The sequence below is a fragment of the Balaenoptera acutorostrata genome, chromosome 8 (assembly GCF_949987535.1).
Source record: "Balaenoptera acutorostrata chromosome 8, mBalAcu1.1, whole genome shotgun sequence".
Taxonomy (NCBI): domain Eukaryota; kingdom Metazoa; phylum Chordata; class Mammalia; order Artiodactyla; family Balaenopteridae; genus Balaenoptera; species Balaenoptera acutorostrata.
This window is the reverse complement of record NC_080071.1, coordinates 36,600,879-36,623,838: the sequence shown is the minus strand read 5'-3', so window position 1 is coordinate 36,623,838 and position 22,960 is coordinate 36,600,879. Positions and strand designations below refer to the sequence as shown.

Here is a 22,960-nt window from a genome sequence, read left to right as displayed (position 1 = left end):
CATGCGCCACAACTACTGAGCCTGCGCTCTAGAGCCTGTGCTCTGCAACAAGACAAGCCACCTCAATAAGCCCATGCACTGCAATGAAGAGTAGCCCCATATCGCAGTAACCAGAGAAAAGTCCATGCGCAGCAACGAAGACCCAACACAGACAAAAAAAAAAAAAATCCCACGTTTGTGCCTTTCAGGTCCCTGTTTGTTGTGAAACTCCTCCTTCCCACCCCCTACCCCTGCCTATCTTAAAAGTTAAGGCAACATTTGCCACTCCCACCTTTCAGAAACCCATTTCCAAGGGCAAAGAATAGCAATGGATAAATCTCTCTTTCCAGATAGCCCAGTGAAAATAATGCGGGCTTAGAAGTAATCTGTCTTCTGACCTCTGCCACTCTACAATGCAGTGGATTCTACACTCTGATTCTTAATTTCCTGTAAAATGGGGATGATAATAATAATGCTTCTTTAAAGGATCTTCGTGAACGTTAAAGGAAATAATCTATTTGAAGCATTTTACACTGGCAACCCAGGAGGATAGAGCCAATAATTCACTGAAAACAATAATACCAACAATAACCGCCCCCCCCCAACAAAACCTAAGCAAAGAGGAGAAACCCCACAAGACATACATTTCCACTACAGACTGATTAGAGCTTATTTTCATTCAGGTTGAGAGCTCAACAGAAGAAAAGTTTCAATCCAGTTTCAGGGAAGGGGTTCAGGACACTCAGATGAGAAGGGACAACTGTGCCCAGTTTGCCACTTTAAAATTCAAGACAGGTCCCCATCAAGCCGAGGGATATTTTTCTGTAAACACATCTTAGTTTCTCCAGTATCAATGTAGGAAATTGTCATGTATTAGAGGAGGGCTGCAGATAAAACACAGTCAAACATGATATAACTGCAGAGTTACTCCAAATATGCTGAAGTGTACTTTTAAAACAGGGAGAAAACCCAGAACTATTTTTTTTCTCATGCTATCAACTATAGAAGTGAATATTTGTATTGCTTCTCATTTTAATGTCTCTTTCCCCCACATAAATGTATATCTATTTTGCATTTATATATGTGCAAATTTCCACTTTGTGTGAAGGGTTTTTTAATTAATCAAATCATTGAACTTTTAAATTCATGGTTTCTATTCAAAATCAGAGATAACAAAGATTTTCTTCTCTGTTCTTCACATAAAAAACCCCAGCAAAATAGAACTTATCATCTCTAGTTAATTTTGTAAAAGCTATTTAGTTATTCTTTGGGTTGTGCTTTCCATCCTCTTAAAAATATGAACCAATCAATTATATTAGCCATATGGCTTGATCATGACAGCTAATTTCCATTTCATAATGTAATTGTTGTTTAAACACTGACGATTTATTATTCAAGGTGTTTAGAAAAGTTCTCTCTGGCTCTATCTTTTTAAAATGATGATTGAAATAACTATAAAAACTCAAAGTCATTAGACTCTTAGTTTTCATGGTTTTAGATTCTGTGGCTCCTCCACATAAAATATCTCCAAGGAGAATCTTCCATTTGCTCTGTGGTCCTGGAACTCACAACATGGACATCCAGGACAGCTTTGTTTTCTTTGCCAGACACAGGCTTTGAACAGAGAGAATTTGATGTAATGGGAGGGGCTCACCGAGCTCCTCAGTTATGTTGGACATGAGTGCTGGTTGGAAGGGCTGTGCAGTCACACATTACTGCAAACAAAACATGTCATCCTTCAATGATCTTAATGCTTTGTCCATTAAATGTACTCCCTCACGTAAATGGCATTGTATTTAACTGGTAAACAGATGTTCACCACTAACGTCTCAGAATTAGAAAGCTGTGGTTTATGGTTTGCTTTAAGCTCTGGGTTTCTTATTTCCCTGAGTATTTTCCAGAGTCATTTCTGTTTTTTTCCCCTACCCATCTGAGTTTTGGTTCTACTGTGACCTTATTCTTGGTTTAGGGATCAAATGCTCCCACCATTGTAATACACATCTTATGGGCCTCTACAAATATTCGCATATAATACATTAAAGAAAGATGTAGAACATAACACTAAAACATGCCATATTTAAAGTAATTTGGCTCTAATACAGTCTGACTTTGAGGGTATGGTTTTAATGACCTGTTCTATATATTCCTTAGTTGAAAATATAAGAAACTCACCTTGTCAGCCTGTCTCCCAGAACAGCGGTCCCCAACCTTTTTGGCACCAGGGACCGGTTTCATGGAAGACAATTTTTCCACGGACGAGGGGCGGGGTGTTGGATCAATCTGTAATGCCAGCGATGGGGGGATGGTTCAGGCGGTAATGCGAGTGATGGGGAGCAATGGGGAGTGGCAGATGAAGCCTTGCTCGCTTGCCCGCTGCTCACCTCCTGCTGTACGGCTCTGTTCCTAACAGGCCGCAGACCGATACTGGGGGTTGGGGACCCCTGTCCTAGAAGATGGGATTTAAATGCCAGATGGATAGCTGGTCTATTAATAGGCAAAAAGATTTGACTGTAAGTCAGCTGAGGAAATGTGAAACATTTTTGTAAGCTACCCTACTCTCAATTAACTAGAAATTTTAAAAACTTACATTAAGGTAATATATTTCCTTACAATTATTTATCATCTATTCTTGATTATATTTTCTGATAAAGACATCCCATTCAGGTGTGCCTCATTGAAAGTATTTGTTAAGAGCTTGAGTAGGTTTTGCAGATCTTAGCTCTTAAGAAGAGGTGTTTATCTTGAGGGCCTTCCTTCATCATTGCCTGATTATTGGACCACAGGTGGGTGGATGGGCTTAGCATTAGACCTCTGCTCTCAGAATGATGAACTTGCTACCACTTTATCAAGAGAACTAAGACCCCTTCCCCAAAGGTCTGCTGTATGTGGTACAATAATAATAAGTAATACAATAATTAAGCTGAGAGTGGCTAACAGTGCCTTGTGATAGTAGGTGCTCAATCATTATTGAGCATGGGTAGATATCATAGACCTTTCATTTGTTCATGCTATCATTATTTCTTTAATAAACATCATTGAAATATAACATCCATAAAGAAAGTGTATTTATCTGTCCTTCTGTTGTTTGACATTTAGGTTATATCCAGTTTTTGGCTATTTTGAATAATGCTGCTATGAGCATTCTTGTATATGTTTATTGGTGCATGTATCTGTGCTTTTCTGGTGAGTATGATACCTAGGATTGGAATTGCTGGGTTATCTTAGGGTTATCATATATTATTATTGATTTCACTTCCTGGTAAGGATTATATCATAATCTTCCAATGGCATCCCATCGAACTCAGGATAAAAGTTAATGGCCTTACAATTACTTACAGAGCCCTAAAGAATTTGGTCCTGACACTAGTCTCTTTCTTGCTGCCTCTACTGCAGCTAAGGTTACCTGCATGCTGTTCCTAGAACATACCAGGCCTGCCTCCCAGTTAGGGCCTTTGCCTTTGCTACTTCTCTTTGCCTGGTAGCTCTTCCTCCAAATATTTGCAAGGTTCCTCCCTTACCTCCCTCACTTGACTCAAATGTCACCTTCTCAGTAAGGCCTTCCCTGACCAGTCAGTTAAAGCTGTAACCCCTCCTTATTACTCTATTATACTCCCTATTATTCTTCTTTGCTTTCTGCTTTTCCATAGCATTGATTTGTTTTTGGTTTCCTCCCACTAGAAAGTAAACTCTACGAAGGCAGGAGTTTTTGTCCATGTGGTTTTTCCTCTTCACTGCTGTATCTGTTGCTATATCAACAGCATGCTAGTTCTAGAAGAGTGTCTGACAAATAAATAGATGCTCAATAAATAGCTATTGAACTAATAAATCAATGGATGAGAAGAGGAGGCCACGATGGCCTCAAGCTGCTGTAAAAGAGGCAGAAAATCTGGCTGTTGGTTCCTGCTGTGCCTGTAATTGACTCTGTGACCTTGGGCAAGTCACTGCCAGCTCCCTTGTTTGTCAGATGGGGATAATAAACCCTGCCTCTATCCAGGACTGTTAAGTGGATCGAGATAATGTGGGTGAAAGTGGTTTCTGAAGTTTAAAGTCTTTATCAAAGTAGATATTTCCAACTGGCACACAAGAGGCTCCAAGAAAAATGAGTTAAGATGATAAAACAAATAAGGATTGTATACTGAGAGCATAGCTTTCTTTTCCCTCTTGTGTCTTATGAAGCTTAGTGCATGTCATAGTTCAACTGCCTCTTACTAATTGATGTGTTTTTCTTCTGAGTAGAGACTGGAGTTTGAGGGGTCCTGCAGCCATCTGAGTCTGAAACCTCCACTCATGGGTAGGGCTAGGAATTCTAAAGAAAATCCAGGTTTAGCTTGAATGATGAGAGCAGTAATAAGTTTGTTCATTTATTGAGTGCTCAATATGCCAGGCAAATGGTGTTTTGCATCTATTAGCTCATTAATCATCATAACATCCCTTTGAGGTACTGCTACTACTCTCTGTTTCACACATAGGGAAAATGAGGCAGAAAAACATAAAGTAACTTCACCAAGCTTGACAGGTAGGCCAGGATTTGAACTCAAATAGTCAGGTTCAGGGCTGTAGTAAATACCTCTCTGCTCTGCTGCCCAAGTTCTAGTAGCCTTCTGGGTGTCCCTGCTGTATTGTAGGAAGCCACAAGCTAAGTCCATGACAGGAGGACTCTCCTCCTTGACAAGCTTACACAAGAGGCCAGGACAGAGTGGGTGCTCTCTGAAGCTGCTGGTGAGAACACTGCTGTATACTGTGTAATTATTTGAATTAGGAAGACAGCCATGTACGCAATTGAAAATAAAAACCATTTGAAGCATAGTAATACTTTTCAATGCTATTTGTCAGTGGATTAAGTAATTTGATTGGCAGAAAAAAGTTATCATCAAAAATGGTAAGTGCAATGGACTGAAACACACCAAATATGTTTAAATATGTGAGTTCATCCTAATAATACAGAAAAAGTCCCAAACTAATTGGTTATCATTGAAGAATGGTAGAGAATTCGTTGTTTAAAAAATTGGTAAATAAAGGGAAATAAGAATTTATTCTGGTTTTTTTTTTTTTATATTACTTGTACCACGGGGTAACCAATAGTAGATGAAAAAAGTTTCTTTTTATGGAAATATCTCAACACATAAATGAAGACAGAATAGAATTGGAATATCACCATTTTGCATCCCAAAATGAATGAACGATCTAGGCATTGAGCCTCAACAGTGTTGACATAAGAAAGAGAGACAGACATTATGTGCCTCCTGATGGAAGAACACAATTCAAATATGAGGTAGTTTTGCTAAAAAAAAATTGAACTGGAATATGATTAAGCTCCTAGATCCAAAGAATAATTTACAGTAAATACAGTGGACAGAGAAATATGTTAAATAATGCATCAGCAAAGTCCAATCTGTGGGAAATTTTAGAAGACAAACAATCCAATTTATTTAACAAAAACATTGCAGAGAATAAAAGAAAAGGAGGGGGAACCTTTGAATTAAAAGATACTCAAAAGACATATTAGCTGATTGTAATATGCATACTTATTTGGATCCTGGTTTGAACAGACAAACTGAACAAAATAATTTGTGACATTGTTCAGACAATTAGAAATTTGCACATTGACTGAATGTTTAATGATATTAAAGTACTACTGTTTTAAAAATAAATGTAATAGCATTTTACTTAGGTTTAAAAAGAGTCCTTATGTTTTAGAGATACATACTGAAATACTTATGGATGAAGTGATATGATGTCTGAGATTTGCTTCAAAATAATATGGGAGGAGGGGATAGATGTGTATGGAGATGAAACCGGATTGGCCATGAGCTGATAATTATTGAACTGAGTGATGGGTACATCTAATGCTTTAGTGAATGTATGAAATTCTGCATAATAACAGAATGTTCCAAAGTGCTGGCAGAGACTGAAAAATATATTGTGTTTATTTGACTCTTCTTGTGGCTAAAATGAAAAGGCTTGACAATACCCAGATTGGTGAAGATATGAAGCAATTGGAAATGAAATCTTATGTGTTGTTGGTGGGAATGTAAAATCATGTAACCACTTTGGAAAACTGTTTGGCAGTTCTGTATAAAGTTAAACATGTACCTACCCTATGAACCAGCTATCTCATTTCTAGATATTTACCTAAAAGAAATGAAAACATATGTCCATAAACACATTTAAACAAGAATGTTTGTAGCAGCTTTATTCACAATAGCCAGAAATTAGAAATAACCCAAATATCTATTAATAGGAGAATGGGTAAACAATGTGTGGTATATTTATACAATGGAATACTACTCAGCAATATGTAGGAAAAGACTACTGATAGAAGCAGTAATATGGCTAAATCACACAGACATGATGCTAAAAGACATGAATAAAAGGAGCCAGACACAGAAGAATCTATAGTGCATTTTTTCTTTTATATGAAGTAGTGATAGAAATCAGAAAAGTGGTTGCCTCTGGGAAGGGGCTTTGACTGAGAAAGGCAGGAGAGATCTTTATTGGTGTGGTGGTTACAGGGGTGTATAGGTTTGTCAAAATTCATTGACCTGTGTACTTATTATCTGTACATTTCACTGTGTGTAAATTATACTTCCATTTAAAAATATTAAATAAAAATGAGATCACTCAGTGGTTCAGGCAACCCCTTGTCTGGTATGAGGCATAGAGGCAAAGCTGTCTATTGTTCTAGCACAGCTGCTACAGCTTCAGCCTGGTTCAGGCTCAAAGTTTTGGTTCAGGCTCAAAGTTTTCTTTCTTGGAGTAATTGGTCAAGTAGGCCCCAAAGAAACAGTCATTTAACAGTTTGGTTAAGTTCTAGCTGAAGGTCAAAGGCAAGCGATTTTTAGGTATCTCTCTGATCAGCAGAAACCAGACAATGTGAGGCACAAACATTAAAGGTCTGGAGTTGGGAGCAGGAGGCTGGGCATTCAGCTCAGCTGTGCTAGGATCTGGCTAGTGTTTGTCTTGCCATGGACAAGGCACATCACTTTTCTGGATCTCAGTTTCTTTCTTCCCCAAATGAAGGAACTGTGTAGAACTGTCCTTGGGGCACCTGTCAGATCTAACATTCTGAGACTCTGTAGAGCTTTATCTTTCCTACAGAGCCTTCCCTGGGATAGTCTAGAAATTCCCAGACTGAACTCAACTTTTTCTCTAAATCTGTTCCTCTTCCTGCATTCTTTTTCTCAGCTTCTCAGTACCACTATTGTGCATTCATTCCTTCTGCAGACGTTTATTGAGCCCATGGTGGGTTCCAATGACTGCTCAGTGAACAAAGAGACAAAAATCTCTGCCCTGAAGAACCTCATATAGTCTAGTGGGGGGAAATAGATGGTAATAGAATTGTATAATGTGTTATAAGAGCTATAGAGAAAGACGTAGCTGGGAAAGAGGATAGGAAATGTTGGTAAGGATGATGTAGTTTTAATAGGGTGGCCAAGAAATACCTCACTTGGGAAGTGACACTGGGTAGATACCTGGAAACTGTCCCTAATCCACCCCTATTGGACACACCCCCCACCATGCCCAACCTTCTTCTGAACCTTCCAATTTCACCATGTAATAATATTTCTCAACTTAATTTCTTCCCCTAACTGCTAACACTCAGGTTCAAGCCCTTATCATCTCCTCTCTGGATTAGTACCGTAGTCTCCTAACTACTCCCTGCCTCCTGTCTTGTCTCCTGAAATAAATTTTCTACAAAGCCATGCCAGAGTTATCTGAAAGGCATATGTGACCATGTCATTCTCCTGCTTAAGACCCAACAATGGCTCCCTCCTGCCAGCCAGGTAAAGCCTGGATTCCCTGATGAGGCATTTAAGCCTTTTGTGGTCTGGCTCCTAGTGTCCTCTCCAGCCCCATCTCTCACCCATGCTGGCCTTGACAACTCTGTCACAAAGTAGAATTTCCCCCTCCATACACAACACAACACAACACAGCACAACACACCACAACACCAGAGTGCCGACGTCTCTTTACATGCCAGTGTAAGTCCTATTTTTATTTTAATATCCATTTTATTTATTTTATTTTATTTTTTGGCCGTGCCTCACAGCTTGCAGCTTAGTTCCTCGACCAGGGATCAAACCCAGGACCACGGCTATGAAAGCGCTGAGTCCTAACCACTGGACTGCCAGGAAATTCCCTTAAGGTCCATTTTAGTAATCACTTCCTCCAGATGATTTCCAAATTCTGCATCTTAGCCCACGTTGACTGCGTGCCCCTCCTCTGTGGTCCCATGACACCTTGTACACATCTTTTTTTAAATCGCTTTACTTGCCACATTGTTCTAAAATGATCTGGAATGGCTCTGTTTCCCCTACTAGATTATGAACTTCCTGAGCATAGGACCATGTCTTATTCATTTCTGTAATCTTGGCTGCAACCAAACATAAATCAATGACTTCATTTGGGTTCTGATCCTCCCAATCCCTCCCCTTCACTGATCGCAGTAAGCCAACCATGATGATTTATGACTTGTGACTGAAAGACAGAGATGGGAAATAGTCCCATTTCAAGGCTGATTTCAACTCAAGTTAATTACCAGAGAGTTACAGATTCTTAGACTTAGGAGAGCAATTCCAGGTAATCTAGTTCCACTACCCACCTGGCACTTGGAGGCCCTTCTTCAACATTTCTACAAGTTGTCGGGTTATGGAGTCCTTCAAGTGTGGTGTAATGGTGCTAGGAGTGTGAGGAAACCTCAGTTCACTGGAGGCTTCCTCTTTCTACCCTCCTCTTTCAGGATGTTGTGTGAGAAAATAATGAAGTAAGAAGTTATTTGTATTAGAACACACGTCTCTACATACATGTGCACACACATACACAGGATACGTTTAAACCTGTAAATTGCTTAAGATGATGAACAGCAGGCTATTACCTAAAATGTTAAACATAAGTTAGGGACTGAGATAGTACTCAGAGAGAAGATTATTTGTAATTTGAAGTTAAAACCATCTGTCAAATTAAGAGGCTCAGAGTCAAAAGCATATGGGTAGGTAGACTCCATAGATGGACGGCAGGGGACAAGAACCCACCTGGGCAAGGGACTGCCAGCTGGAACCGGCACTCTGGGCACCAGTCTAGCTCTACAAGAAGAAGAGGGGACTGAGCTTGAAGCAGAAGCTTCAGGTACCACTTTGTCTCAGAGTTTTGTGAGGTACACCTTACTCACTTATGCATATCTGAGTTGAACTCAATGTGCTCGAGCTGCTTAACCTTGCATTTTACATGAGTGAAGAGGTTCTCTATCCTTATCTTTTATTTTTTATTTTTTGCCTGCTGACCTTGTAGGAAATAGAGATTTATCTGTGGGTGAGCAGAATAACAAACTCTAAGAATTCTTTAAATTCTGTCTTTGCCACTTGTTCTTAATTCTAAGTAGTTTGGGGGTAACAGCTATTACAAAGGAAAATATTAAAGTGTTTAAAATTGGAAAACTAATACTTTGTCCAGAAGTCATTCAGTCCATCCTGGTATAGCCTTTTTGGTGGCTATTCTCTTGGTTGAGTTGAAGTCTGTCTTTCTATGGCTTCCACTCATTGATCCTAGTTCTAACCCAGGACCACATGGAACAAATCCAAATGATCTGTCACATTATGGTCCCTGAATATTCTGAGGCAGTTTGCTTGTGAGATCAGAAGTCACTGAACTCATGAACATTGTGTGCTTAGCACAGTGCTGGCTCACGGTAGCGCCTCATAACTAGTAGCCGTTATTACTAGTTGTACTATTACACTGCCTGTGAACCATTTCTTCCTTCATAAGACAAGCCCTTTTAGGAAAGTCGTTCACTGATGTCATAGAATTAACCAAAACAGAGGTCCCCACTTAATTACATCAATAATTTTACTGTAAATGTCAGACACCAGGGCCCTGGGCAACTGGAGATGTCCTTCCTCTACCCTCCACTACCTGTACCTTACCTTCATTAAGTAGCAAATCATCCTTGAAGACTTGGCTCAAGTTATGTCCTCTTTGAATCTCTTTCCCCCCCTCCAAGGAGAACTGACCACTCCATTTCCTCCCTTGATTTGAGACTGAATACTGTCTGTATTTCTTTTTGATTCCCCTCATTGCCCCCCACTATCTAGAATACTGAACTACTCTTGGAATCTGTGGTGTCAAGCAGAATGCCTGGAACATAGCGTGTGATAAATATTTATTAAAGGAATGATAACATTTGGGGGTATCAGGTTATACAATATTTATTCACTCAATATTCATGCCATATTATCTTTACTTAAGTACAAAGACTTTTCCAATCATGTCACTTAGAGATCATTTCATCCACTGCTCACCCACCCACCCACTGGGCCACCAGTCTCTTGTCTCTCTCTTCAGCAATGATGAGGTGGATATCTTTTCCTTGGGGAAGAGAAATCCATATTTTGTTGCCTTTGCCAATAACAAAAATGTTGGAGAGCCAGGTGGCAAAGTTGTTGCCATTGGCATCTTTCACAGGAACCACATCAAAAGAACCAGTGTGTCTCTCTCTGTTGGTGATCATACCAGTTCTTCCCAGGTTAGCACCTCTGGTCACCAGACACAGGGTACCAGTGTCAAACTTGAAGAAGTTGGTGGTTTGCCACTTTCCAAACCAATCTGAATGGTGCTGTTCACTTTGATGAGGGAATCAGGGTAGCAGATTGTGCAAGCATTATGGGTAACCAGACGAGGGATTCCTTTTGTGCCCACAGAGATTTTTCTCCCTTTGCACAACTTGTACTTGGCCTTCTTAAGTGTAATACGATGAACAGCTAAGCCACCCTTGGTGTCATAGATCAGATGGAAATTCTCTCAGTCTTGTCAATGCTGATGACATTCATAAATTCAGCAGAGTAGGTTATATCATTTTGGACCTTGCCATCAATCTTAATGAACTGCTGCATGCAGATCTTTACTTCATCTCCTGTTAGGGCATACTTAAACCTGTTCCTTAGGAAAATGATGAGAAGGAGACATTTTCTCAGCTTGTGGGGACTTGTAGATGGGCAAGGAGCAAACACACTGACCAGTTTATCCACCATCCAATGCTTTGGAGCTGCTACACTCTTCAGATGCTTCTTGGGACCAAGGTCCATGGCATGAAAAGAGGACCACCTTCTTCCAGTGCACTGATAAAATAGCTAAGGTATAAAATTTTTAGAGCTGGATGGAAATTTTAAAGATTTCTCCAGGCCTCATTCCTCCATTTCAGTGGTTCTCAACCTTGACTTCATATTGGAAAGTACTGGGCAGTTTTAAAAACTCCTGAGGACTGTGTCCTACCCACAAAGATTCTCATGTAATTAAAGAATTACATGTGTGTAATTACCCAGAAACCTGGCAGCTTAAAACGCCAACTGATTTATCATGTCTGTGATTCTGAGGAGCAGGGCAGGGCTCAGCTGGGTAATTCCTCAGTTCCAAGTGGCATTGCTTGAGGTCACTCAGAGGTAATCAGCTGGAGGTTAGGCTGCTCTGGAGGATCAAAGACAGACTCACTCACATGTCTGGCTCCTGCAGGGATTCTTGGACGTCAGGATCAGCCAGGTCTGTCAACCAGAGCACCTATATGTGGCCTCTCCTGTGAGGGTCTCAAGGCATTAGGGCTAGGACAGCTTCCTCCTCCTCCTCCTTCTTATTCCTCTGCCTTTCCCTATTCTTTTCTTTTTTAATATATGACATCATTTGCCATTTTTCTTGGTTTTTTGTGGTAAAATATACATAACATAAAATTTACCTTTTAAACCATTTTAAAGTTTCATTACGTACATTCACAATTTAGTACAATCATCTGTCTATTTCCAAAATTTTTTCATTGCCTCAAACAGAAACCCTGCACCTACTAAGCAATAACTCCCCATTCCCTATTCCTCCTTCCCCTCAACCCCTCTACTTTCTGCCTCTATGAATTTACCTATTCTAGGAACATCATGTAAGTGGAATCATACAATATTCATTCTTTGTGTTTGGCTTAGCTCACTTAACATAATGTCTTCAAGGTTCATCCATGTTGTAGTATGTGTCAGACCTCATTTCTTTTTATGGATGATTACTATTCCATTGTATACATGCCACATTTTGTATATCCGTTCATCTGTTGATTGTCGTTTGGGTGGTTTCCACGTTTTGGCTTTTGTGAATAATGCGGCTGTAAACATGACTGTACAAATATCTGTTCAAGTCCCTGCTTTCAATTCCTTTGCGTATATACCTAGGAGTGGAATTGCTGGACCATTTGGTAATTCTATGTTTAGCTTTTTAAAGAGCCATCAAACTATTCTCCGTAGTGGCTACACCAACTTTACGTTCCTATAAGCAGTGCATGAGTGTCCCAATTTCTACACATCTTCACCAACATATTTTATTTTCTGCTTTTAAAAAATAGTAATTTTCCTAATGGGTGTGAAGTGGTATTTCATTGGGGTTTTGATATACATTTTCCTAATGACTAGTGATGTTGAACATTTTTTGATATGCTTATTGGCCATTTGTATATCTTCTTTGAAGAAATGTTTATTCAAGTCTTTTGCCCACTTTTAAATTGAGTTATTTTGTTTTTGTTTTTATATTTGGACTTCTTACATGCCAGCTCATGGTGTTCAGAAAGAGGATTCCAAGAGACCTAGGTGGAAGCTGCAAGACTTCTTAAGACTTAGCTTCAGAAGTCCTAGGACCTCACTTCTACCATATTTTATAGGTCACACAGGCCATCGAAGTCAGCCCAGATTCCAGGGGAGGGCTAGCAAAAAATGTGTGGCCATCTGTAATCCAACAGAGTACAATATTAAAATTAACTAAAACAATTCAATTGTTTGAATAGCAATAACAGTAATAATGAATGCTGCTACAACTTTGGATTAATATGGCTTCTTTTCTCCTGAGGTCTTGAAGTGCTTTCACCCATAAAAACCTTCACCATGGGATTTTTACACATTTTAGAGATCTTTAATTATGATATAGAGCACAGTTACTTGATTTTTAAAATCACTTAGCTGACTTGCTTTTATAATGATGGGATGAGGCAGGAGACTTGGGTTTCAATTTGGGCTCTGTCATTAACTGGCTGACTGGCCTCTCTTGGAGGATGAGCTAGATGTCCTCTAACTTCTTTTCTAGCTTGGATACAGTATTGTTTTTAAGAAGGAAGATGAATTGATCAAGAATTAGGATGTAGAAAATGTCTAAGTACAGGGCAATTTGTTGCCTAGAAAGATTCCCATGTGTCATTTATTCACTATGACAGAGAAGTAACTTCAGCTTAATGACAATTATTATAGTAAGATTTAAAAATAGCATCAGCAAACGTACATACACAGTTATGATAGGAGCTGAAGAGGGGCTGAAGAAATGTCTTGGAGCCTTGAGGCAGAAGGGCAAGAAGATAAGACATAGAGCAGTTCACAGGTCAGCCAGGTGCAAAGGAACAAGGAATATGGCTTTCTAGATCAAAGTCTTTGTCTAAGAGTGGTATAAAGCAAGAATATCTGCAGACAATGGCTAAATCCATAGGACAAAATATGCAGCAATAGGGTAGTGTTGGGGTGAGAAGAAAAGGCACCGAGCATTTGTAGTGTGTGTCTTTTATATGCCAAGTGCAGGGCTGGTTGTTTTATACTGAACTCATTAAAAAAATTTTTTTTATTGAAGTATAGTTGATTTACAGTGTGGTGTTTAGTTTCTACTGTACAGCAAAGTGACTCAGTTTTATATATATATATACATACACACACACATACACATATATAACTTTTCATATTCTTTTCCATTATGGTTTATCACAGTATACTGAATATAGTTCTCTATGCTATACAGTAGGATCTTGTTGTTTATCCATCCTATATATAATATATCTATATCTATATCTATATCTATATATATTATATATAGGATGGATAATATATATATATATATATCTGCTAATCCCAAACTCCCAATCCTTCCCTTCCACATCCCCCCCTCTTTGGCAACCACAGTCTATTCTCTATGTATGTGAGTCTGTTTCTGTTTTATAGATACGTTCATTTGTGTCACATTTTAGATTCCACATATAAGTGATATCATATGGTTTGTCTTTCTCTTTCTGACTTATTTCGCTTAGTATGATAATCTCTAGATCCATCATGTTGCTGCAAATGGCATTATTTCATTCTTTTTAATGGCTGTATACTGTACTCATTTGATTTTCACAGGCAACTGCATGAGTAAGCATTACTTTCCCCTACTTCCTGTTTTACAAATGAGGAAACTGACGCTCAGCATTCTGCGCATGGTCCCACAGCTAAAGGCCTTGGAGATACCAAAGCTCATGTTTTTCCTGCATCAAGCTGCCTGCAATAAGCCATGACACCATATTTACAGGAGAACACTATTTGGAAAAACTTTTTATTAGTAGACACAGTCTTCCCAACCTTGGAATGTAATCACCATCAGTTTTATAGCTCCTCTTTGAAAATGAAGAGAATATATTCTCTCAAGCTTGATTTGGAGGATCACTCACTAGCTGTTTCTGATTACTTGCAAAATTCTCCACTATCATCTGATTACTTCATGTGGAGAAAAATGATCCTTAATAGAAGAGATAATTTTAGTAATTTAAGTAAGTTAGTTCTTTAAAAAGTATGAAATTTATGGGTGGATCTCAAGGACATTTGTACTGAGTCTTGAGCAGATGAGTTTCCTGTTCTTCCCCTATGTGGAGAGGACCCCTGCTTTGTATTCGTGCAGGATCTCAGGCCTATAGGTTTTCATAGCTCTCCCCTAGGGCAAGGGGCTTTTATTTCTACCCTTTTCACAGAAGCAGTGGATCTTTGCCTGGGTCCCTGCATGGGAGGCTTTGCTACTCTCTTTCTGCCCCTTAGCTTCTCAAAGGCTTTGCTTTATATGAGAGAAGGTTGTGGGGAAGTGGGCTGTGATCAGTGGGAGACGATCATTACCTGCAATACCTGAGCCCCCAAAGGGGACTCTCTCCTTCCTCCTGCTCTTCCCTCAATCTTTCTTGTGATCACCTGGTGGATAAGAGCTTGGGAATAAGTGCAATTTTCCTTGAAGAAGTCTGGGGTTCCCATTTATTCTCAACTGATACACCAGCCCACATTTGGCCTTTAAGAATTTGTTAAAAGTTTAGCTGTTTTCTTCTTACCTACCTTAATGGTGGCCATTCCTTCCTTCCATGCTGTGCCAAAGGTAAATTTTATATGTTCTCTTTTTTCCTTGGAGGGCTTTTTCACTCTTTGGAATTTAGTTCATTTAGTTGCCTTGTGGACTCAGGTCTCTAATGGATTCAAAAAATTATGATTTTGTGGGCTTCCCTGGTGGTGCAGTGGTTGAGAATCCGCCTGCCAATGCAGGCGACACGGGTTCGAGCCCTGGTCTGGGAAGATCCCACATGCCGCAGAGCAACTGGGCCCGTGAGCCACAATTACTGAGCCTGCGCGTCTGGAGCCTGTGCTCCTCAACAAGAAAGGCCGCAATAGTGAGAGGCCCGCGCACCGCGATGAGGAATGGCCCCCGCTTGCCACAACTAGAGAAAGCCCTCACACGGAAACGAAGACCCAACACAGCCAAAAAAAAAAAAAAAATTATGATTTTGTAAATTATCTGGCTTTTTCTTGTTCTTAGGATAAGAGTGATGTTCTCTTGAAGCTTTATAGATCCTAAGCAGAAGTGGAACTCTAGACGGTATTTTAAAAATCCTCTGTATTATGGAAATTTTCAAACGTTTAAAGAGGTAGAGAGAAGAGTAAGTACTCACCACCCAGCTTCTGCAAGAATTTATCACTGACATTCTTCCATATCAATACTTGCACATCTACTTCATTATTTATTTATTTTTTAAAATACTTATTTATTTATTTATTTATTTATTTTTGGCTGTGTTGGGTCTTTGTTTCCGTGCGAGGGCTTTCTCTAGCTGTGGCAAGCGGGGGCCACGCTTCATCGCGGTGCGCGGGCCTCTCACTATCGCGACCTCTCTTGTTGCGGAGCACAGGCTCCAGACGCGCAGGCTCAGTAGTTGTGGCTCACGGGCCTAGTTGCTCCGCGGCATGTGGGATCTTCCCAGACCAGGGCTCGAACCCGTGTCTCCTGCATTGGCAGGCAGATTCTCAACCACTGCACCACCAGGGAAGCCCTACTTCATTATTTTTAGTAGCAGAATAGTATTGTATAGTATCAAAATACTTTAGTTTATATAACCATTTCCACACTGATGGCTAGTTATCTCTAACTAATAATAATATTGCGTCAAACATTTTTTCGTACATATTTCTTTGTGTTCCAGTTTATTATTTGGGATGGATTCCTAAAAGTGAATTCAATGGGTCAAAGGTTATGCATATTTTACATTTTGATAGATAATGTCAAATTATTGTTCAAAAAATCTGTACCAATTATATTCCCACCAAACATTGTATGAGTGGCACCAAAAATCTTTACGTAACTTAAAAATCTGAAGCTACTTACTCTAAAGAAAATGATAAAGCAATTAAGTTTCCAGTTTGATCTACTGAAAGACATTCTCACCATAAAAGCCTATTTGTCATTTAAAAAGAAGGAAGTAAACATTGGTCTTTATTCTTTTAGACTAGTATTTACAGCTGAAGCTATTTGCTATTTAAATGCAATTCACCAAAATTTAGTGCTTACCACATGAACAACACTTCTGTTTTCTATTAGCTCCCTATCCTTTTATATCAGTGACTTTAGTAATGGCTCTGATGATGTAGGTCATAAGTAAAGAATGTGCGTAACTCTTGGCATTAAAGGAAAAGTGGCTAAATGACATTCTGTAGCTTCCAGTTTAAAAAAAGAGAAAAACATCAAACACAGATGTGCTTAAATTCTTATACTTGTGATTATTTTAAATTCTAGCACCTCATATGTAAGTTTTTTCATTCAAAAATATTTATATTTAGATCCTGTAGTATGCATGTATATTCTGCTATGTACTGAGAAGATTAAACATTAGCTATGGTTCCTTTTCCTAAGAACTTTTATACATATACTTATGTATATATTTAGAGGAATCTATCCATCTATTCATCCATCCATCTAGTCATCCACTATTCATTCAATGAACATGTGTCTCTAGTGTCTATTCTGTTGTAATAATGAGGTGGGAACTCAAAGTTGAATAAAAGATGGTCCCTGTCTTTAAGGAAGGACAATCTAGTGAGAGAAATAGACATGTTCATGTCTTACTAGGGGATTAGAGAAGGTTTTCCAAGAGAGGTGGAATTATAGATGTTTGAAGAATATATAGGATTTCAACAGACAGTGTAAGAGAAAGATCAGTCCAGGTTGAGGAAATATATGTTGGGCAAAGGCATGGAGGTGCAGAAGTGCATTGGAGAACAGGTTGGAAGGGGAGGTTGAGTGATACAGCAGATGCTGAAATTGAAATTGGAAAGAAGTTGGCTAGGATCAGTTAGGATAAATAGTATCATTGTGGGTAACAATGGTTAAAGAAGAATTTGTGGAGAAGGAGGAAGTACTTCCTAGGTAGACTGCAGGGGGAAAAAACACCAGGGACAGAGAAAACAGTATGAGTGTAGCTTTGAGTTGACCAGGAGCCTAGTGTTCTTAGGGGGAAAATGAATGGATATATGTTGGAAACCGGAAGTGTCTAACATTGCATCACCTTCTTTCCTGCTTCAGGGTTTTCACATGGGCTATTTTCTCTGTCAGGAATCCTCTTTACCTATAACAGAGTGCTTTTGGTCGCCATTAATAAAAAACCCAAGACAAATGGACCAGAAGCTGGTTTGGTCTTCAGTTCATAATACTATCAGGGCTGTGTTTCACTGTGATAATTCTGGTTCTTCCCTCTCCTGTGTGTTGGCTTTATTTTCAAGCTGGCTTTTCTCATGATAGAGAGACAGCTGCCACTAGCTCCCAGGCTACATGTTCTTGTTTACATCCAGGAAGAGAAAAGAGCTCTTTCCCTTTCACCTTCAAACAGAAGCCCTGACTTTCATTCCGATTAATCCAACTTGGGTCACATGCCCATGATGAACCAATTACTTCAACCTGAATGAAGTCTGGCATGAACTGCTTGGCTTAAGCCAGTCCAACTCTGAACCAATCACTATGGCAAGAAGATTTGACTGGACCAATCTGGGCCCAGTCCTTGAGATGGGGGAGGGCTCTATATCAGCCCAGACCTGTGGCTAGTGTACTATGTGTGTAGGGGTATGTGGGGTGAGGGGTATGGAGAGAAGTAATCACAAAGTCTACTACATTGCTCCACTAGATTACCTAGCTGACTCATATTCTTTCTTTAGTTCTTACCTTTAATGTCGGGTTTGCAGAGAGGCTTTCCCTGATCTCTCAAACTAAATTAGAATCTTCCTCGTCTAACACATGGACCACTCTAATTTTCATAAAACTTATCATCTTTAAGTGATACACCTATTTGTGCATTTATTTGTTAAAAGTCTGGTTCCTCCACTAGACTCTAAGCTATATGAGAGCAGGGACCTTGAATTTTTCTTAGCACAGGTCCCTAGCTGGCACATAATAGGCACTCTATGAAAAAGTGTGAAGTGAATGAATGGATTCATCTTAACTCCTATTCAATAAGGAGAAATCTTACTTTGATCAGCTTCAAAATTGCTATTGTACAGGCATGGGGAACATAAAAGTGAAATTAAGCTCAGAGCTTTGTTACAATGTGATCAAAAACTGATAAGTATCATCTGCAACAGATAAGGTATTCCAAGAATTACATGGTTTAAAAGACTCACTGTTATTGTAAATGACACTGTCAAATGCCAGTTTTGCATAAAAAGTCTTGTCATTTGTAATAATATTCATTCCTACTTTTATAATCAAGGTTATATCTCACAGCAGAGCAAATTTTAAATGCACTTACACAGACCAGAACTATCTTGCTTTTCTTATAATAAATTATCTGCATCAGAAATGCACGATCAGGGCTTCCCTGGTGGCGCAGTGGTTAAGAATCCGCCTGCCAATGCAGGGGACACAGGTTCGAGCCCTGGTCCGGGAAGATCCCACATGCTGCAGAGCAGCTAGGCCCGTGTGCCACAACTACTGAGCCTGTGGTCTAGAGCCCGCGAGCCACAACTGCTGAGCCCGTGTGCCACAATTACTGAAGCCAACGCACCTAGAGCCTGTGCTCTGCAACAAGAGAAGCCACCGCAATGAGAAGCCCCCACGCTGCAACGAAGAGTAGCCCCCACTTGCCGCAACTAGAGAAAGCCTGCACGCGGCAATGGAGACCCAACGCAGCCAAAAATAATATTAAAAGAAAAAAGAAATGCACAATCATGGAACCGGGGCTATAAAGAGGCTTTTATATGTGCTAAAGAAATGATTATAAGCCAGTAGAACTGCTGTCATTCAAAATATACATTTTGACTCCTGGCTGTTTAAAAATTTATTTTCATATTGATTTTGGTACAGTTTTCAATTAGAGGGATTTAGGAAAAATCAAGTTTCAACACTATGAAATATTTATTTCATGAAGTGTAGGTCTACTCTATCTATCAAACCTCAGCATCTGGTTAAAGATGTTTGGAAAATCCACCTATAGAGCATTTCTTAAATTTGGTCAAATTAATTGGACAGCCTTAACATTACTATTTTCTCTGCTTTCAGTGGGAAGTCTCATAGTTGTTTTGGTCCTGAATAAACACTGAAGTGTTTTCATGACCACACTAACTAGTTATTGATTTTATCACTTTTTAACATAAACATATTTTTGTATTGCTATGCAGAAACAACCAAAGTATCGTATGTTTAGACTCCTATTAGAATATGTGAAGAAATTTATATTTAATTTGATTTCATCATAGTCTTTTCTCCATTCTTAACTTATTCTGGGCTTATAGGGCCTGAAATTTTCAACTCAGTAATAGTAATATGGAAATTAAAGATTTAAGTAGTATTTGTTCCATAGGAAATCTAAAATCAGCATTTGGTAGGGTGGATGTGGGCTAATCTATTTAGTATAAAAACTTTACTTTGTTAGGCAATCTCTGGGAGTAGCACTCATTTGAGAAAATAAATTGTCAATTCAAATCATCTCCTCCTCCCCTTCACCCATTATTTGCCCTTATTGACTATTGATTATTTCTTATATTATATATGATATTCATTAAAATATATAAGAATCTCATTATATGAAGAAATAAAGAAAATATGTACAATTAAAGAACTAAAAGGCCCTTACTTGACAACAAGGCATATTTGTTAGATCATGCAAGACACAGGTAAGATGGATTTTTATGTGGCTTCAGGGTCTATTGGCATTTTCTTTTGTGGGTCACATTTACATCACAGTCTTATTTTGTTCTGCTCTTGAAAACATTTAAGACATGTTTGAAATCATTACACCCTTCACAAAACTGAAACAGGAAATAGGCTTTTCTATGAAATATTTCATTTTTTGAGAAGCTCCTGGCTGTTTCCCAAATCTAAGTTGGGTTTTTAATATCCCACTAAGAAAACCAGCTCACCCTGGTGAGATGATAATAGACAGTAGGCCATCTGTGTCCCAGTCCTATTTCAACAGGAGCTTGGGATGACCGCCCAAGATTTCCGTGTCTCCGTTTTTTCATCTGTAAAATGCTTTGTAGAGGTGCTCAGTGTTTGTTGGATGAATGAATGAAATAATAATAACCAACACTTACTGAAAGCTCACCACGGGGGCTAGGCACTTTATCACACCGAAGCCCTATGAAGTAGATGCTGTTATTAACTCTATTTTATAGAGGAGAAAGGAGCTTAATTAACAAGTCCAAAGTCACACAGCTAGCAATGTGTGAAATTTGAATCCAGGCCATCTAAACCCAGTACCTGTGTTTTAAACATGCTACGTCTGAGTCTTCCCCCTGGTTCCAGGAGCAGAACATTAGCTAAAGGCAACTAACAGCACCCCAGCTATCCTCTGCCTTGTGAACCCATGTCTGTGCTGTGTTGTGTTACACCACAGAAGAATTTGGCAGGGCTGGAATCTCTCACCATGTGGTGTCAGTAATTTTGGGTGCAGAGAAACTCCTTTACCTTTTGTGTCTTGAAGATTGCATAACTAAGATCCTTCTAAACCAAAGAGACAGAGTAATTGACCTCAAAATATGTACTGCCCTTTGATCCCTCTGGGGGTAAGTGAGGAACAGAGAGCTAAGTAATACTGCCATCTCTTTCAGAAATCTCAATATAACACTCTCAAAAAGAAATTTGACACCTGGCAGAACAAATGGCCAATGGATGCTTCAGATCCAGATGGCGGTGGTTGGAAATTTGGAGAAGGAGACCCCACTACAGTTTATCGAAGACACAGAGTCTCCTAATTAATATTTAGAAAGTGTATACTTGGATATGGAGGTTGAGTTTATATGACTCTGAAAACCTTCATTTCATTTTGAAAACAGTCAGTGCCACAGAGTGACCTGACTATGTGTAGTTTGAGATGAGATTCTACACTTTTCGTTATGGCTTAGAAATACATTTTTGTTTTGGAATCTTATTGAAATCTGATTTGTATAGTGAACACATTCTGGGGCATAAACTGAATATTTTACCAAGCTGAAGTTAAGTAAGAGTGACTCCAGTCGTGGGTGTCAAGGGTGTGCTGAGGCAGAGCTCACCATGTGTGTCTTGAACAAAATTGGAGATGCTGCTGCACGTGAGAAAGGTCAAGGGGAACTCACAACCTATTAGGTCAGGCACGAGAAACAGATAGCACAACCGAGCAAATCTGTATCTTTCCTAAGCTATTTTTAAAATTTCTTTTAAAAAATGCAGTTTGGCTGAGAGGAAGAGAACAGAGAGACTACCCCAATGTACAAGGAGGAGAGAGAGGCACGGAGTGGAGGAAAGAACTGTAAAGAAAACAGAAGTGTGATTTTTGCTTTCTTAACCAGAATCACATACCTAAAGAGACTAATGCTTCATAAACTCTCAAAAGTACTTATCAAAACACAGAAGACATTTTAAATGCCCAACTCTGCAAAAACAGAAAACACCGCCCCTCCCAAACTATTAAGATTGTGATATAAGCCAGTAGGCAGCAAAATACTCTGTTAATTTTGGAAGCCTACCTTATGTCATTGGAACACAGCAGAATGCTGTTTTAATGGTTCTCTTAGCATACCCTGCGGTGTTTGAGTGTTGGATGACACAGTATCTTTCTGGCGTAATTGTGCATTTCCTTGCTTCCTTTCGTTACTGTCAAAATAGAAGTATTCTAATGTTATGCATATAAATATAAAAATCTAATGGTTAATAATGGAACAATTTAGTCTGCTCCAAACATTTTTAAAACTCAAAGCAAAGCATACATAAAATATTTTAAAATTTTTCCATAGGAAAATTTAAAAACAGTTTTCTGTGTTAATAATTTATCTTCTAAATTAGATTCAGGGAGAGAGGTTTTAAGGTGGTTATTCAAACCATGTACAATGCATAATTATTAAAATGGATGTAAAAAATAGAAGTAACTAGCTCTGAAGAAATGGGTTAAATTATGTAAAAAAACCAGTAAATGGCATTAAATCGTTAACTTGTAAAACTGAGCACCATAAATCTTAAATGTACATTTAAGATATCTTAGCACAATAACCTGTATTTATGGAAAGTACTTTTCCTTGTAGAAAATATCTGAAGAGCTGCACTTTAATCATTTACATTTATATGCATTTAAAATGTTGTGTTTGTGGAATCAAAACCTATTAAGAAAACATCTGAATGTTTGATTATATATGTAATTTATTTATTAGGAAAAACTGAAAAAAAAAGATGAAATTGCTTAGCACACTTTAAGGCAATATTAATACTACTGAACTCAAGAATAAGGACAAACAGAGGTCTTACTCATAACATGGTGTAGGCGAAGATTGTCTTCCCTTCTCTCCACAGGTCCTCCTATTTCCACATTAAACTTAAAGGAAATTCCTTTTTAAAAGAACTTGAGAATAATGAAATATTATGATTAATTTAATATTCTGAGTAATGAAGACATTGCCACACATATGAA

General features: G+C 38.8%; 1 pseudogene; it reads right to left on the bottom strand.

Annotated features, from left to right (window-relative positions):
* Positions 1-10,270: 10,270 nt before the first annotated feature.
* Positions 10,271-11,057, bottom strand: LOC103007120 (40S ribosomal protein S4-like; annotated as a pseudogene).
* Between the last annotated feature and the right edge of the window lie 11,903 nt (positions 11,058-22,960).